An 18,247-nucleotide genomic window follows, 5' to 3' on the forward strand; every position below is an offset into this window, starting at 1 on the left:
TGCATCACGTGTATGCCTGCTTCTCACAGAGGCCTGAAGAGGGGGAGCCGGGTGCCCTGGATCTGGAGTTGCAGACGTTGTGAGCCACCATGTGGGTGCTGGGAATCCAGCCTAGGGTCCTCTGCAAGAGAAGCCAGCACTCCGCTCCTGGTAGCCCCTGATCTCTCATTCTGTAGCTCTCAAGCTGAGCTCAAGGAAGGGGAGAGGCAGAAGTCCCCTAAAGAAGCCACAAAGGGCAGGACTCTAATCTGTCACCACCATAAGCTGAGCTGAGCCTTAGTCCTCTCATCTGTTCTCTGGGATCAGTAGATGCTAAGATGGAGTCACAGAGGGTCAGAGGTCAATGACTATACTTTAAAAACATTTTTTTAGATTATTGTATTTTATGTATACATGTGTGTCTGTGTGTATATCTGTGCACCGTGTTGTATACGGTACCCTTAGGAGCCACACAAGGGTTTGGATGCCTCAGGGCTGGAGTTACAGTGAGTTATGAACAGCTAGGTGGGTGCTGGGAATTGAACTCAGGAACTCTGCAAGAGCAGCCAGTGCTCTTAACCACTGAGCCATCTTTCCACTCCCTTACATCCCCAACAACATGTGCTGGTGCACACACAAACATTTTCATCCTAGTAACAAAAAGTGTGGGACTTTGAAGTTTAGTGGGATTCCCACACAGCTCATCTGTCCGTCCAGATCGCCTCCGCCTGTGTGACCACAACGCTGTGCTGATGTTCTGGTGGAAGAGGAGAAACTCAGAGAGAGAGACATCTGTGCCTCTCCCATTGTCTGACAAATAATCCTTTATTGTGTGTTTTGGTTTGGTTTTAGTCATTCCCAAAATTAGTGTGTGGCTGTGACTGTGAGTTTGTGTGTCTGACAAGGCTGCTTCAGAGCACTGAAGTTATAGACGTTGACTTGTAAAAACAAAAACAAACAAAAATGACGGTGTGTGATTAATTCCTTTCTAAAGCTGAGAGTGGTGGTTCCTGTTGGTCTGAGTTCCGCCCGACTGAGGGTACCGCCGCTTGGGAGGAGAAATGCTGAAGTTTGACTGTGCTTCACCTAAGGGTGGGTGCGGGGCTTCGGGGAAGCGCAGAGACTCTGCTCTGGGGTGGGAAGCTCAGTCTGAGATGTGGGGAAGTCTAGGCTGTTATTCCCTGGCTTCCGAGCCCCTGGTTGGGGTCCCCGGGCCACTGCTGGGAGTCGGGGAAGAGCCGAGGAGTCTAGTCTGGGGTGGAATTAAGCCGCAGCTCAGTAGTCCAGTGGCTTCGCCGTGGCTCCCACAGTGGACCTTGGTGAAAGAGACAGTCCGTGGTTCTAAACTGTTTGCTGACTGTTCATCGTGGGAAATGGGTGCATGTTGTACAGAATCAACTTCTCAGCGTGGGCTTGAGTTTAAATACCTTTTGTAGGGGGGAATGTCTGGGAAGGAAAGCTTATTGGCTAAACTCTCAGGGCTTCTAGGTACCTCATGGAGAACTCTGTCACAGGTCACGTTTCTGTAGGTAGGCAGTGTGGCACGTGCTCCAGGCCAGGGACTTGGCAGGGAGCCTAAGACTCAGGCGTGTGTCCACCGAGTCTCTGCGTGTCAGACCTGCTCTGCCTTACCAAGCTTCCTGGGATGGTTTTACCATCCCACAGGTTCACACCTGTAGTCTCAGCACTTAGGAGGTAGGGGCAGGAGGATCAGGAGTTCAAGGCCAGCCCCTGATACTTTGTGAATTTGAGGCCAACCTGAACTATAAGAGAACTCATCTCAAGAAAAGAAGGGGCTGCAGGAGAGAGATGGCTCATAGATTAAGAACACTGCACTTTCAAAGGACCCAAGTTTAGTTCCCAGCACCCACAACGAAGAGCTCACAACAGTCTGTACCTCTTGGCTCTCTTGGGTACCCCCACCCCCACACTCACACACACACACACAAACACACAAATATAAAAAAGATTTTTTTGAGTCAGCGTTTCTCTGTGTAACAGCCCTGGCTGTCCTGTAACTCATTCTGTAGACTAGGCTGGCCTCGAACTCAGAAATCCACCAGCCTCTGTCTCCCAAGTGCTGGGACTAAAAGTGTGCAAGCTTCTAGTGGATGCAATTCTAAATCAACAAGTTGATGTGGAAAAATACATCTTGAAATATATGAAAGGAACATCTAAGAGGGGCTTCCGGGCTGCCAGCGGGGAGAAGTCGGTGTGCTCTGGTGAATCTAGCGGGCCCCAGCAGGAGCCTTCAGGTGCCTGCTTTGGGATCTGAACAGCCTGGGCCACAGCACTCGGTCTCCAGGAAGTGCAGGAGACCTGGTGTGCACCCAGAGGCAGTCTGGGAGCTCACAGCACAGCTTGCTCCTGTGGCATGGAGCTTAGGTTCCAGTCCTGAGGCCTCTGGCAGGAGCCCTCAGCTCTCTCTGCTTCCGGATCCAGATCAGCCTGGGCAGCAACACCACATCTCCAGGTCCTGCAAGAGGCAAGAGGCAAGAGGGGCTTCCAGGCGGACAGCGGGGAGAAGTCGTTGTGCTCCGGTGAATCCAGCAGGCCCCAGCGGGAGCCTTCAGGTGTCTGCTTCAGGATCTGAACAGCCTGGGCAACAGCACCCTGTCTCCAGGCAGTGCAGGAGGTAAGCTGTGCACCAGAGGCCACCTGGGAAGGGGCAGCTTGCACTGGTGAGTCCAGCATTGACAAGACCAACTAACACCAGTGAGAACTAGATGGCAAAAGGCAAACGCAGGAACGTCACTAACAGAAATCAAGGCAATATGGCAACATCTGAACCCAATTCTCCTTTACCAGCATGTCCTGGATACCCCATCACACCAGTAAAACAAGATTTGGATTTAAAATCACTGGTCATGATGCTGGTACAGGAACACATGAAGGACATACTTAAAGAAATTCAGGAGAAAATGGATCAAAGTTAGAAGCCCTTGCAAGGGAAACACAAAAATCATTGAAAGAAATCCAGGAGAATGCAAAAGCCAATAATGAGGAAACGCAAAAAACACTTAAAGAAATACAGGAGAACTTTGGTCAACAGGCTGAGGTCATGAAAGAGGAAACACAAAAATCTCTTAAAGAATTACAGGAAAGCACAAACAAGCAAGTGAAGGAGCTAAGCAAAACCATCCAGGATCTAAAATCAGAAGTAGAAACAACTAAGAAAACTCAAAGGGAGACAACTTTGGAGATAGAAAGCCTTGGGAAGAAATCAGGGGACATAGATGCAAATATCAACAACAGAATACAAGAGATAGAAGAAAGAATCTCAGATGCTGAAGATACCATAGAAACCATGGACTCAACAGTTAAAGAAAATGCAAAATGCAAAAAGCTTGTAACCCAAAATATCCAGGAAATCCAGGACACAATGAGAAGACCAAACCTAAGGATTATAGGCATAGATGAGAGTGAAGATTTACAACTTAAAGGGCCAGCAAATATCTTCAATAAAATTATGGAAGAAAACTTTCCTAACATAAAGAGAGAGATGCCCATGAATATACAAGAAGCCTACAGAACTCCAAACGGACTGGACCAGAACAGAAATACTTCCCGTCACATAATAATCAAAACATCAAATGTACTAAACAAAGAAAGAATATTAAAGGCAGTAAGAGAAAAAGGCCAAGTAACATATAAAGGAAGACCTATCAGAATCAGACTTTTCACCTGAGACTATGAAGGCTAGAAGATCCTGGGCAGATCTCATGCAGACTCTAAGAGAACACAAATGCCAGCCAAGACTACTATATCTAGCAAAACTCTCAATCACCGTAGATGGAGAAACTAAGATATTCCATGACAAAACCAAGTTTACCCAATATCTAGCCACAAACCCAGCCCTCAAAGGATAATAGGAGGAAAACACCAATACAAGGAGGGAAACTTCACCCTGGAAAAAGCAAGATAGTAACCTTTCATCAAACCCAAAAGAAGTTAACCAATCAAATTTAAAAATAACGTCAAAAATGACAGGAAGTAACAATCACTATTCCTTAATATCTCTTAACATCAATGGACTCAATGCCCCAATAAAAAGACATAGACTAACTGACTGGATACGTAAACAGGACCCTACATTTTGCTGCTTACAGGAAACACACCTCAGGGTCAAAGACAAACACTACCTTAGAGTAAAAGGCTGGAAGACAATTTTACAAGAAAATGGTCGCAGGAAACAAGCTGGAGTAGCAATTTTAATATCAGATAAAATTGACTTTCAACCCAAAGTCATCAAAAGAGACTCTGAGGGACACTTCTTGCTGGTCAAAGGAAAAATACAACAAGAAGAACTCTCAATCCTGAACATCTATGCTCCAAATGCAAGGGCACCCTCTTTCGTAAAAGAAACTTTATTAAAGCTCAAAGCACACATTGCACCTAACACAATAATTGTGGGTGACTTCAACACTGCACTTTCCTCAATGGACCGATCAGGAAAACAGAAACTAAACAGGGACACAATGAAACTAATTGAAGCTTTGGACCAATTAGATTTAACAGATATATATAGAACATTCTATGCTAAAGCAAAAGAATATACCTTTTTCTCAGCACCTCATGGTACCTTCTCCAAAATCGACCATATAATCGGTCACAAGACAGACCTCAACAAATATAAGAAGATCGAATTAATCCCATGCCTCCTATCAGATCACTATGGAGTAAAAGTGGTCTTCAATAGCAACAAAAACAACAGAAAACCCACATACACGTGGAAACTGAACAATATTCTACTCAATGATACCTTGGTCAAGGAAGAAATAAAGAAAGAAATTAAAGACTTTTTAGAACACAATGAAAATGAAGGCACAACATACCCAAATCTATGGGACACAATGAAAGCAGTGCTAAGAGGAAAACTCATAGCCCTGAGTGCCTCCAAAAAGAAAATGGAGAGAGCATACATTACCAGCTTAATGACACACCTGAAAGCCCTGGAACAAAAAGAAGCTATTTCACCCAGGAGGAGTAGAAGGCAGGAGGAAATCATCAAACTCAGGGCCGAAATCAATCAAGTAGAAACAAAGAGAACCATACAAAAAATCAACAAAACCAGGAGCTGGTTCTTTGAGAAAATCAACAAGATAGATAATCCCTTAGCCAGACTGACCAAAGGGCACAGAGAAAGTATTCAAATTAACAAACTTAGAAATGAAAAGGGAGATATAACAACGGAAACTGAGGAAATCCAAAAAATCATCAGATCCTACTACAAGAGCCTGTACTCAACACAACTGGAGAATCTGGAGGAAATGGACAATTTCCTTGACAGATACCAAATACCAAAATTAAATCAGGACCAAATAGATCATCTAAACAGTCCCATAACGCCTACAGAAATAGAAGGAGTCATAGAAAGTCTTCCAACCAAAAAAAGCACAGGACCAGATGGTTTCAGTGCAGAATTCTATCAGACCTTCAAAGAAGAGTTAACACCAATATTCTTCAAACTATTCCACAAAATAGAAACAGAAGGAACACTACCCAATTCCTTCTACGAAGCCACAATTACGCTGATACCAAAACCACACAAAGATCCAACAAAGAAAGAGAACTTCAGACCAATTTCCCTTATGAACATCGATGCAAAAATACTCAATAAAATTCTTGCCAACCGAATCCAAGAACACATCAAAACAATCATCCACTATGATCAAGTAGGCTTTATCCCGGGAATGCAGGGTTGGTTCAATATAGGGAAATCCATCAATGCAATCCACTACATAAACAAACTCAAAGAAAAAAACCACATGGTCATTTCATTGGATGCTGAAAAAGCATTCGACAAAATTCAGCATCCTTTCATGCTTAAAGTCTTGGAAAGAACAGGAATTCAAGGCCCATACCTAAACATAGTAAAAGCAATATACAGCAAACCGGTAGCCAGCATCAAACTAAATGGAGAGAAACTTGAAGCAATCCCACTAAAATCAGGGACTGGACAGGGCTGCCCCCTTTCTCCTTATCTTTTCAATATTGTACTTGAGGTACTAGCTCTGGCAATTCGACAACATAAGGAGGTCAAAGGGATACAAATTGGAAAGGAAGAAGTCAAACTATCATTATTTGCAGATGACATGATAGTCTACCTAAGTGACCCAAAAAACTCCACTAGAGAACTCCTACAGCTGATAAACAACTTCAGCAAAGTGGCAGGTTATAAAATCAACTCAAGCAAATCAGTGGCCTTCCTATACTCAAATGATAAGCAGGCTGAGAAAGAAATTAGGGAAATGACCCCCTTCACAATAGCTACAAACAGTATAAAATATCTTGGGGTGACTCTTACCAAACATGTGAAAGATCTATCTGTATGACAAGAACTTCAAGACTCTGAAGAAGGAAATGGAAGAAGACCTCAAAAAATGGGAAAACCTCCCATGCTCATGGATTGGTAGAATCAATATAGTTAAAATGGCCATTTTGCCAAAAGCAATATACAGATTCAATGCAATACCCATCAAAATCCCAACTCAATTCTTCACAGAGTTAGAAAGAGCAATTATCGAATTCATCTGGAATAACAAAAAACCCAGGATAGCTAAAACTATTCTCAGCAACAAAAGAAAGTCTGGGGAATCAGTATCCCTGACCTCAACCTATACTACAGAGCAATAGTGTTAAAAACTGCATGGTATTGGTACAGTGACAGGCAGGAGGATCAATGGAACAGGATTGAAGATCCAGAAATGAACCCACACACCTATGGCCACTTGATCCTCGACAAAGAGGCTGAAAACATCCAATGGAAAAAAGATAGCCTTTTCAACAAATGGTGCTGGTTCAACTGGAGGTCAGCATGCAGAAGAATGCGAATTGATCCATCCTTGTCTCCTTGTACTAAGCTCAAATCCAAATGGATCAAGGACCTCCACATAAAGCCAGACGCTCTGAAGCTAATAGAAAAGAAACTGGGGAAGACCCTTGAGGACATCGGTACAGGGAGAAAGTTCCTGAACAGAACACCAATAGCGTATGCTCTAAGATCAAGAATTAACAAATGGGACCTCATAAAATTACAAAGTTTCTGTAAGGCAAAGGACACCATCAAGAGGACAAATCAGCAACCAACAAACTGGGAAAAGATCTTCACCAATCCTACATCAGATAGAGGGCTAATATCCAATATATATAAAGAACTCAAGAAGTTAGACTCCAGAAAACCAAACAACCCTATTAAAAAATGGGGTACAGACTTAAACAAAGAATTCTCACCTGAAGAACTTCGGATGGCGGAGAAGCATCTTAAAAAATGCTCAACTTCATTAGTCATTAGGGAAATGCAAATCAAAACAACCTTGAGATTTCACCTTACACCAGTCAGAATGGCTAAGATTAAAAATTCAGGAGACAGCAGGTGTTGGAGAGGGTGTGAAGAAAGAGGAACACTCCTCCACTGCTGGTGGGGTTGCAAATTGGTACAACCACTCTGGAAATCAGTCTGGCGGGTCCTCCGAAAACTGGGCACCTCACTTCCAGAAGATCCTGCTATACCACTCCTGGGCATATACCCAGAGGATTCCCCACCATGTAAAAAGGATACGTGCTCTACTATGTTCATAGCAGCCCTATTTATAATTGCCAGATGCTGGAAAGAACCCAGGTATCCCTCAACAGAAGAGTGGATGCAAAAAATGTGGTATAACTACACAATGGAGTACTATTCAGCCATTAGAAACAATGAATTCATGAAATTCTTAGGCAAATGGATGGAGCTAGAGAACATCATACTAAGTGAGGTAACCCAGACTCAAAAGGTGAATCATGGTATGCACTCACTAATAAGTGGATATTAACCTAGAAAACTGGAATACTCAAAACATAATCCACACATCAAATGAGGTACAAGAAGAAAGGAGGAGTGGCCCCTTGTTCTGGAAAGACTCAGTGAAGCAGTATTCGGCAAAACCAGAACGGGGAAGTGGGAAGGGGTGGGTGGGAGGACAGGGGGAGAGAAGGGGGCTTACGGGACTTTCGGGGAGTGGGGGGCTAAAAAAGGGGATATCATTTGAAATGTAAATATAAAATATATCGAATAAAAAAAAGATGCCGAGCCATCCCCCCCCCCCAAAAAAAGAAAGAACATCTATTGTGGGCTCTGAACCACTGTAATTTTTATTGCCAGGGAAAAAGAATCTTGTAACACTTTTGTACCCACCAGGAATCCCAGATGATCAGCAGCTACAAGCCTATCAAAAGGAGTTACATGATCTCTTCAATCTGCCTCATGACAGACCTTATTTCAAAAGGATTAATGCTTATCACTTTCCGGATGAACTATACAAAGATGGCCATATTAGAGACGCACACACTTATCTGAATCCACCTAACGTAGAGGGCAGTATGGCTTGTGTGGTCCAGGGCAACTATGCCTATCATTACTATATGCGGGATTGGATAGATGACAACGGCTGGGGCTGTGCTTCTAGGTCCCTACAGACCATCTGCGCATGGTTCAGACATCAGGGTTTCACAGAAAGGTCCATTCCAACACACAGGGAAATTCCTCAGGCTCTAGTTGATGCCGGCGATAATCCAGCCACATTTGTCCGGTCGCGGCAGTGGATTGGGTCTATTGAAGTACAGCTGATACGAAACCAACTGATCCGGGTAACTTCGAAAATACTGTTTGTCAGCCAAGATTCAGAAATGGCTTCTCAAGGACGGGAACTTGCCAACCGTTTCCAGAATGTGGGCAGGCCAATAATGATTGGGCGAGGAGTATTGGTTCACACAGCGCTAGGAGTCTCATGGAATGAGACTACAGGGCAGAACAAATTCCTGATTCTAGACCCACACTGTACAGGAGCTGAAGACTGCGAGTTATGTGGGAAAGGGGCTGGTGTGGATGGAAAAGTCCAGCCTTTTGGAACAAAGACGCATACTCTAACTTATGTCTTCCTCAACGACCAAATGCTCTTTAAATTATCTTGGAGTCAAGACTATAAATATAAAAGAGCTGTTCTAGTGTTAATAAAAGCATAATTTTAAATTAAAAAAAAAACTGAACAAAACAAAAATAAACAAAAAAAAAAATTACAAGAAGTTGTTGGGGTAGGGTGGGGCTCGGTGGTGGTGGGAGCACTTGGTCCATGAAAGGCCCTGGCAATCACACATCCAAAAATTACTTGCTCTTCTTCTTTGAGTATATAAAACCTAAATCAGCTCCTTGAGTACTTCTAACAAATAGAAGCCGGAAGTGGTGCGGCATATGCGGGTAGGCTGTAAGGCAGCACAGCATCCCTTAGTGTAGCCACACTCTTCCCTGCATCCTTCACGCCGAGGGAAGCAGCTGCCCTTTCTGAAAAGCCTCAGAAACCCCGGGGAGAAAATGAGACCCAAAGCCAACTCTGTGGTGTAAATTCAGACATGACCAGCAGGCGGCAGTAGCACACAGCGCACACTAAATAGGCAGGAAGACCCCGTTTGGTAGCAGGGGTATTCCTGGGGGACCGGGGTCTTCAGATGACCAGCTGATGTTCCTCACCAGCACAAGGTGGTGTCGTGGGGTCAGAGAGAAAAGGGCATCAGTGGTTTGGGGCCTGAAATAGTACTCAGGTCCTTTGTATCTGTGACTTGAGATATACAATGCTAATTGATAGACTGTGATGGCTAATCTTCCTGTCTGCTCTGCTGGATGTAGAATCATAAGGATTCTCCTCTATGTGTGTCTATAATGGTATTTTCAGACAGGGCTAACAAAGCAGGGAAGATCCAGCCTAAATGTGAGTAGCACTATCCCAGGATTGGGGTGGGGATGGGGACAGGGAGGGGGAATGAGGGAGCACTCATCTCTCCTACTGTGGATGCCTGCTCCTGCCCCACCAGGTAGACTGCATCTTCACCGTGAGCCAGAACAGACCTCTCCTTCTTTAGATTGCTTTGCTGGGGTGCTTTGTTGCAGCAATGAGAAAAACCAGCTAATAAATGGAATATGCAAAGCAAAAAGTCTCTAAGTGACTACCAGTTGACGTGCCTGGGCTCTAAAGCAATTGCATATAAAAAGATTTGAGTGTCAGCCAGGTATGATGGTACCTTCCTATAATCCCAGGAGACAGAGGTAATCTGATCTCTGTAAGTTCAAGTCCATCCTGGTCTACATATCGAGTTCCAGCACAGCCAGGGCTACCTATATAAAGAGAACTTGTCTCAAAATAATGAAACAAAATAAATAAAACATTTGAGGTTGTGCGGGTTAATGGTGGCACATGCCTTCAATCCCAGCACTCAGGAGGAGGCAGAGGCAGGCAGATCTCTGAGTATAAGGCCAGCTTGCTCTACAGAGTGTGTTCTAGGACAGCCAGGGCTAAGCAGAGAAACCCTGTCTCAAAAAACCAAACACATGGACACATACACACACACACACACACACACACACACACCACACACACACACACACACACACACACCACACATACACATACACACACACTTACACACTTACTTGAGTTTGGATCTGGCAAGTTTGGCCAGAGGTCCCATAGCAGGCACTCAAGGCTCACTTGGACCCTCAGGGTAACAAAAAGTAGGATGAAAGCCTGTCAACCCTGCTGCCTGCCATCCCTGCCGCCTGCCATGCCTGCTTATTCAGTGTGACTGTCCCCCCTCTTCCCTAGTCACCTGCTTACCTCTGCACATAGGCACGTGACTCACTCCAGGAGCAGCTACCTAAAAGCCTGACCATCTCATTCTTCAAGACTGAAGCCACAAAGGTAACAATAACTAAAGCAGCGTATTGCCAGCCTCCTGGCGCCTCGTTCCCGGTCTCTAGTCATTATCTTAAACTGGAGTCACCTGGATTCCAGGACCAGCAGAGCCTCACAGGACAGACCATCCCTCAGATAAGAGGAATTGTCCCTAATGGTGAGGCTGCCCCCTGCAACAGGGATAATAATTATTTTCTAGGAACCAATTTGCTCCCCTGATGTGATAAGGACACCTTCAAGACACCATGTAGAACTCCAACCAAAGTGCTGCTCAACAGACCCAGTTTTGAGGCAGACAAGCGTAGGGATTGTTTAGCAGTCTGGGACTCCACTTGACTTGAGCTGCCTGCCCACCACCCTCCTAACACTGCACCTAGCAACCTGGGACCCCCACCTGCACCACACTGCATTCACACCCTTCCAGAAAGTGCCACAGCTGGCTCCTCCCTTAGCTCCTAAGTGGGCTTTGTGTTTATCCCTGCCCCGGCTGCCTGGGTCATTGCTTGTGTTTTCTCCCAGGGAGCCAGGGAGCAGCTCCAAACCCAACTTGGAAATGGTGCTTCTCCATTTGCTTTCCGAATCATTTCCCTCCCGCTCTGTTCCCCCGCCACACCCTGAGACCCTACACCAAGCTTCTAAATAGGCCTGTGCTTAGCTTAAGTGGTGTGATGTCTCTTCAGCCAGGAGACCTTGAAGATGTGTTTCTTTCGAGACTGATCTCCTGCTTTGTTGTGGCTTCTGGGAATTGACACTCACTGGACCCTAATTAGAGGACCGACTTCATCACCTCCCATCCTTTACCCAAAATGGAATCAGAACTTCTTTCCAGCAAATGCAGCCTCTCCTTGCTTGAGCTTGCGGGCCTGTGTCATAACTGGAGACCTGGAACCCAGACCCTCTCCCCGAGTGCAGCCCACCACCCAGCCCCAGGGACAGGCATGCGCTGTTCCCCACAGCAACAGGGATAATAATTGCTCTGCGTTCCTCTTGGGTCTCACACTGGCCACGAAGTTGCCGAAACCGTGGAGATCCAGGAACCCAGTGTAGCCACCAACATGAGGGTCCTGGGCTCTGCCTTCCTGACAGAGACCCCAGCTGTCCTGCACGGGCTCAGGTGGGCAAGGTAACTCCATCTCTTGGGGATAAAGAAGTTGGGCCTTTCAAGTCCAAAACATCTCCTGCCTGTCAGAAAGCAGAGATGCACAGGCTATGAATTTACATTATTGTTTATTCAGGAGAGACAGGAAAGTGTCGTGGGAAGGTCCCATCCTTGACCTCTGCACCCTAAACTCTAAGACCCACCAAGGCAGCTCCATCCCAGAGCAGCAGCCTTTTTTGCTCACTCCTCAGGCCTCGTGCAGTCTGCTGTGAGAGAGGCCTCCTTGGGGACAGTTTGGGTCAGGGCTGCGCTGGGGACACTTCCACAGACACTTAGAAATGTGCAGTATGAGCCAGGCAGCGGTGGCACATGCCTTTAATCCCAGCCCTTGGGAGGCAGAGGCAGGCGGATTTCTGAGTTCGAGGCCAGCCTGGTCTACAGAGTGAGTTCCAGGACGGCCAGGGCTATACAGAGAAACCCTGTCTTGAAAAACAAAACAAAACAAAAAAACCAAAAACCAAGAGAGAGAGAGAGAGAGAGAGAGAGAGAGAGAGAGAGAAAGGTACAGTATGAGTTCATTATACCAGCTGCTTTGCAGAGGCAAAGTCTCTAGACGGTTGGGTTGGGCCAACCTACTGTGCAAAGATGTCCCATGACCCAGGGCAAAGGGCATGCCCTAAGCCCACTGAGGTGGCCTGGCATGCACCCTCCTCAGTCCGGACACAGTCTAGCTAGAGCTCCTCAGCAGAGCTTCTGTCTCTCGAAGTTGAGCGGTAGAAAAGCAGTCAGGGCTGTGTAGGCGCCAGGAAGGCTGCGCTGGGGCAGACAGCCCCCCTCACTGTCCACACTGCCCAGGCCCTGAACTAGAGCTGCCCTGTAGGGAGGGAGGGAGGTCAGCCTACACACACACACACACACACACACACACACACACACACACACACGCCCTCTGTGGGTTTTACTAGCTTACATTTGTCTCTTCCCACAGCTTGTCAGCAGTTGAGTTGGTAGAGTCTCTGCAGTGGAATCTTGAGGGAGGAGAGAGGTCTGTGGGCGGATGAGTGGGATGCAGGTCTATGCTCCTAACATTGCTGCGCAGGGGCATCCTGATGTTCGTGTTGTTTTGTTTTTGAGAAAGGGTTTCTCTGTGTAGCCCTGTCTGTCCTGGAACTCACTCTGTAGACCAGGCTGGCCTTGAACTCACAGAGATTTTCCTGCCACAGATTACCTAGTGCTGGAATTAAAGGTGTACATCACTATGCCTGGCTGCCATGGGCCTTGCCTATGCCCTCCAAACCAAGGCTACAGGCAGGGTGGGGTGGGTGGCAATGCAGTGAGGAATATCTTGGTTCAGATCTTTTTATTATCAACAGATTGTTCTAAGACGTGACAGTCTTTCTCATTCCTACCACACTGGGATTTCAATCAAATATTAAACCTTTTTTTCTCTTTTCTTTTTTCTTTTTTTCTTTTCTTTTCTTTTCTTATTTTTCTTTCTTTTTCTTTTCTTTTCTTTTCTTTTCTTTTCTTTTCTTTTTCTGAGACAGAGTTTCTCTGTATAGCCCTGGCTGTCCTGGAACTCACTCTGTAGATCAGGCTGGCCTCAGAAATCTGCCTGCCTCTACCTTCCAAGTGCTGGGATTAATGGCATGTGCCACCAACATCCCCCCCCCCTTTTTTTATGTTCTGAATTTCTACATTTGTATCAAAAAAGAAAATGTTGTCCTTATGTGTTCAAAGAACAATAGTCAGTCATGGTCATTTCTTCTTAAAGTGTATAACTTCTTTTGGGGAGAAAGTAGGCTTGAGAAAGAGTCTCACTAGCTTAGGTTAGTCTCAAACTCATGACTGCTGTCTCAACTTCCCTATTGCTAGTTGTTAAATTACAACTGTGTACCCTGACATCTGGTTTTCCACAGGAACAACAACAACAACAAAACCAAACACACACACACACACATGCACAGAAGGGGGCTGGAGAGATGGCTCAGTGGTTAAGAGCACTGACTGTTCTTCCAAAGGTCCTGAGTCCAATTCCCAGCAACCACATGGTGGCTCACAACCATCCGTAGTGGGATCCTCTTCTGGTGTGTCTGAAGGCAGTGACAGTGTACTCACATAAAATAAGTAGATAAGGGATGGGGAAGGGGATTTCACAGTTCACCCAAGTGGAATAGCTGTCATTAAGAAAATGAATAGCAACAGAAAGCCGTGGGTTGGAGGGAAACTTTTGCTGGTGGGGATATGAACAAGTCCGACCACTATGGAAATCAGAATGGAGGTTCCTTAAAAAGCTAAAAATAGATCTACCATTCAAACCAGCTAGTCCACTCCTGCGTATTTACCCAAAGGACTCCAAGTTTACCGCAGCATGCTACCCTTGCCAAGTAAAGACAGAGCCAACCTGGGTGTCCCACTTACAGAGGACTGGACAAAGGAAATGTAGTCTGCATGCACTAGGCATTTCCCCAAATATGAAGAATGATGCTAATATCATTTTCAAGAAAATGGCTGTAACTGGAGATAATCATAGTAAGCAAATTAAATAAGTCAGACTCAGAAAAACAGTTATCAGGGTTTCTTTCATTTCTGGTCCTTTCAGAGGAGAAGGGGTGGGGTGGAGAGATATGGGAGGGAAATACTCAAAGTATATTAAGTTTACATGTGAAAATGCTCTCATGTCACCCAGGGTCCTATACAATGGGGAAAGGAAAGAAAAATCAAGTAAAGGAAGCCAATCACCGTCATCGTCCATCTGAAGAGACAGCCGGTGGCTAGAGCACCTGTTGCTCCTGCAGAGGACCCAGGCTCGGGTCTCAGCACATATGCAGTGGTTCTCAGCCATCTCTAACTCCAGTTCTGTGGGATCAGTGCCTTCTTCTGACCTCAGGCGCAAGGCAGGAAACAGATACACAGCACGCATGCAAGCAAATGATAAGTATTCGCCACCAACGAAATGAGCCAATTCAAGTCAAATGAAAGCACACAGGCTGGTTTATCGGGAGGCAGCTCTTGGAAGAGTTCACCGACTGCACGGGGGAGCCATGCAGAAGGAGACGGAAGGGAAGGAGAAGAGAGAGAGAGAAAGCCAGTGTGCAGAGACAGAAGGGGGTGGAGAGGGAAGAGAAAGGGAGAAAATCAAAATGTCTGACTTATATATTGAAGAACCTATGGGAGAGGGGGAGCCCAGGCTCTGGGGTGTAAAGTTCGGTTAGAGAGCAGGTATGCTAGCCGTGCCCTGTTGGTAGGGACTGAGGGATGCTGGGAGAACCGGAGGCCGGGTCTGATTTGGTATGTAAAATAGGCACCTCAGCTGCTTGTCCAGGCTCTGAATTCCAACACAAAACACTTGAGCATATAAAATAAAATAAAATAAAATAAAATAAAATAAAATAAAATAAATCTAAGGCAGGGTTTCATTATGCAGCCACGTGCAGAACTTGCTATGTTGACCATGCTGGCCTTGAACTCACAGAGACCTGCCTATCGCTGTCTCTCAAGTGCTAGAATTAAAGGTATTTAAATTTTTTTAAGTAAGCCTGTTGGTGGTGGTACAAACCTTTGATCCTAGAACTCACGAGGCAGAGGCAGGTGAATCCCTCTGAGTTTGAGACTAGCCTGAACTACAGAGTGAGTTTCAGGAAAGCCAGAACTACACAGAGAAAACCTGTCTCAGAAAAAAATAAGGTAAATGACTAAAAATTAGGCTGTGCATGGTGTCTGTGCTGGCTGGTTTTGTGTCAACTTGACACAGGCTGGAGTTATCACAGAGAAAGGAGCTTCAGTTGGGGAAGTGCCTCCATGAGATCCAGCTGTGGGGCATTTTCTCAATTAGTGATCAAGGTGGGAGGGCCCCTTGTGGGTGGTGCCATCCCTGGGCTGGTGCTTTTGGGTTCTATAAGAGAGCAGGCTGAGCAAGCCAGGGGAAGCAAGCCAGTAAGGAACATCCCTCCATGGCCTCTGCATCAGTGCCTGCTTCCTGACCTGCTTGAGTTCCAGTCCTGACTTCCTTTGGTGATGAACAGCAATGTGGAAGTGTAAGCTGAATAAAGCCTTTCTACCCCCACTTGTTTCTTGGTCATGATGTTTGTGCAGGAATAGAAACTCTGACTAAGACAGACAGTGTCAGAGGCTGGCAAATCTTTGTGAGAATGAGCTCAGGGACAGCTTGGTTTAAATAGTAGTGAGTTTCAGGACAGCCAAGGCCACACAGAGAACCCTGTCTCAAAAAATAAACACAGAAAAAAATCCGTAAAGAAAGTAACATGAGCTGGCCAGTGTGTCATACACCTGTCACCCTAGCCTTTGCCTGGTGGAGTTGGAGAACCAAGGGTTCCAGGAGAAGAATCATTAGCAAATCAATAAACTCAATCATAGGTCTTTTATTTGTGATTCATGAGTCGCGACAACACATCCTGGAGTTTGCCTTATAGAAAAGGGGTCTGAAGAAGTAGAAACAAAAAGCACATTTGCTTGAGGAGACAGGCTGTGGTTCAGTGGCAACAGCAGGGGAGTGACTAAGACTCTGAGGTGAGTTCAGTTCCCAGCATCAATCAATCAATCAATCAATCAGCCAATCAAAAGGTTAACTGAGCTGGGCGTGGCTGCACCCTTTAAATCCTAGGACTTTGGAGGTAGAGGCAGGTGGATCTGTTAGTTCCAAGCTAGCCAGGGCTGCATAGTGAGCCCATCTCAAAACAACAACAACAACAACAACAACAAAACAACAACAACAAAAACCCCAACCAACCAAAACTCACAAAAATGGGATGGAGAGATGGTTCAGCTCTTAAGAGCACTGACTGCTCTTCCAGGGGTCCTAAGTTCAATTCCCAGCAACCACATGGTGGCTCACAACCATCTGTAATGAGATCTGATGCCCTCTTTTGGAGTGTCTGAAGACAGCTACAGTGTACTTACATATAACAAATAAATCTTAAAAACTCTCAAAAATAAGTTAACTGAGCTTGTACGGGTTAGTCCAAAGGGGATTTCCTGTCATAACAGCTAAACTAGCCTACTCGGGATTACAGCTATTTATTTCTTCTTTATTAATATTGTATTATTATTATTATTATTGCCACCATCATCATCCGTGAAGGTTGGAGGACAGCTTGGTTTTAGCTCCACCCAGCGTGAGTGACTTGTTTGCCTTAGCTGTGTGCCCAGCACCAACAGCAGCATCCTGTGGGGAAACTGTTTAAACCTTGGTTAATGATGATGGGCCACTCTGATTTTCTTACGAACTTGCTTTGGTTTTGTAATTTTGTTTTTGTTTTCCTTTCTTTCACTTCCTAGGACGAAGCCCTTTCAGAGTGGGCAGGGAGACAGGCAGACTTCAGCAGGGCATCTGCTTGCTACGCGTGGCAGGATTCCTGCTCGAGACTCTCAAAGCCTCCCATTAATGGAAACAGCCGGTTAACCAGGTCTGACCGAACGGAAGCCTGAGTAGGAGGAATAGGTGGAGCCCTGACATCCGGTGGGGACAGCTGGGGGAAGCGGATGGGGGAGGGGACACCCAGGTGTGCGAGGGGAACCGAGGTTAAGCGAGGTCCAGGTGGCCAGCATGCAGGGTGGCTATGGGCCACACGAGGGCGCCGCACACTGCCACGTGAGGGCCTGAAAGGGTTCTAAGGAGCTATATGGGAGAAAAGGCCTTGATGGGGACGAGGATGGGAAGGGACCCTCCTGGGTGTCCAGCGACAGGCTCCTCTCTTCTTCCTTGAAGGTCGGTGGGGGTCTCCCTGGACCTGGAGCAGCCGCTGTTCAGTTCCTGAGGAATTAACGCCTCTGTAGGTCAGGTCCCTCTGTGTGTAGGAGGGAGGATGTTTGTGGTTCACTGGTGTGTGTTGTGTTAGGAATGACAGCAGTCCTGGGGTGTGACGGTGGGCATGTGGATTTCTCCAGAGGTGTAGGTGGGAGGCTGGCGCTCAAAGTCAGACGTAGACCCCATTAGAATCAGCCGGGCTTCCCATCTGAGGAAGTCCCAGTGTGCAAACAGTAGGGATGAATGGTTGCTTTAGCTTGCCAAGCTGCTGGGGTGAAGGCCTCCAGCAGAAGCTGCATCAAGGCCTGGAGCCTGTCCAGCCATGCAGCTCAAGGACCCAGTGTCACCAAGATTTGTCCAGGGGGCACAGTGTTGATCTTGTGACCCAGGAAATAGCACTAGTCTTAGTTTAGATCAGGACATTTTCCCCTGAAAGCTGCGTGGGGCAGTGGCTTGGAGCCCAGATTTGGGAGGGGCAGCTGGAGGCTTCTGCCCACTCTCACCTCTGTCACCCAATAGCTGCTTCACATGAGTCAGCTCTGCAGGCTGTACCCTGGCCTGGAGGCTCAGCCTGGGATTTGAAGGCATTAGGGTTGGTAGAAATTAACCCCAGGATGTGAGTGAGCTTCAGGCTAGTAGGCTGAGGCTCTAGCAAGGGAAGAGGAAGTCTTGGGGACT

General features: G+C 46.2%; 1 pseudogene; it reads left to right on the forward strand.

The window, feature by feature from the left end:
* The window catches only part of LOC127683587 (ufm1-specific protease 2-like), a 9,366-nt pseudogene extending 372 nt beyond the window's left edge, over positions 1–8,994 (forward strand).
* Positions 8,995–18,247: the final 9,253 nt, after the last annotated feature.

Source organism: Apodemus sylvaticus, chromosome 4, assembly GCF_947179515.1.
Source record: "Apodemus sylvaticus chromosome 4, mApoSyl1.1, whole genome shotgun sequence".
In the NCBI taxonomy this organism is placed as follows: Eukaryota; Metazoa; Chordata; class Mammalia; order Rodentia; family Muridae; genus Apodemus; species Apodemus sylvaticus.